This window comes from Triticum aestivum, chromosome 2A (genome assembly GCF_018294505.1).
Source record: "Triticum aestivum cultivar Chinese Spring chromosome 2A, IWGSC CS RefSeq v2.1, whole genome shotgun sequence".
NCBI classification, from domain to species: domain Eukaryota; kingdom Viridiplantae; phylum Streptophyta; class Magnoliopsida; order Poales; family Poaceae; genus Triticum; species Triticum aestivum.
The window spans coordinates 572616896-572617431 of NC_057797.1; positions in this window are offsets into that span (position 1 = coordinate 572616896).

Consider the following 536-nt stretch of genomic DNA (forward strand, 5'->3'; position numbering starts at 1 on the left):
TTTATTTAATATAAATAACAGAAAAAGTGGGGTACAGAAGGTTGTGCCTTCTAGTTTCATCCATCTCACACTACTGGAATTAGCTAATTTGCCGTCTGCCAATTCTTTGTTGTCTGCTGGCTGACGGCAAAGAAGGTATTTGTCGTCCGCTTACATAAAACGGACGGCAAAGAATCTTTGCTGTCAGCTGGCGGACGGCAAAGAGAGAGATGGGCCGCACTAACGAGCTGCTTAGAAAAAAACCTAACGGCCCCCTCTTTGCCGTCTGCTAGCAAACGGCAAAGGGCAAAAAAGCGGACGGCAAAGGGGGGCGGACGGCAAAGAGATAACGTTATTTTTGGCAGACGGCAAAGAGGAAACACAGCACACAGATCGATCACGCAGATCGATGACTTGGCAAGATCTCAGACGCACATCTCCACCCTTTGTCGGACACACACCCCAGCCACCCATGATGCACGCGCCCCCAGGTCAGCACCCACGCGCCCGGCCCCACGCCCTGTCTTCTCTCTCCCTTATCCCCACCCCCACCGCAC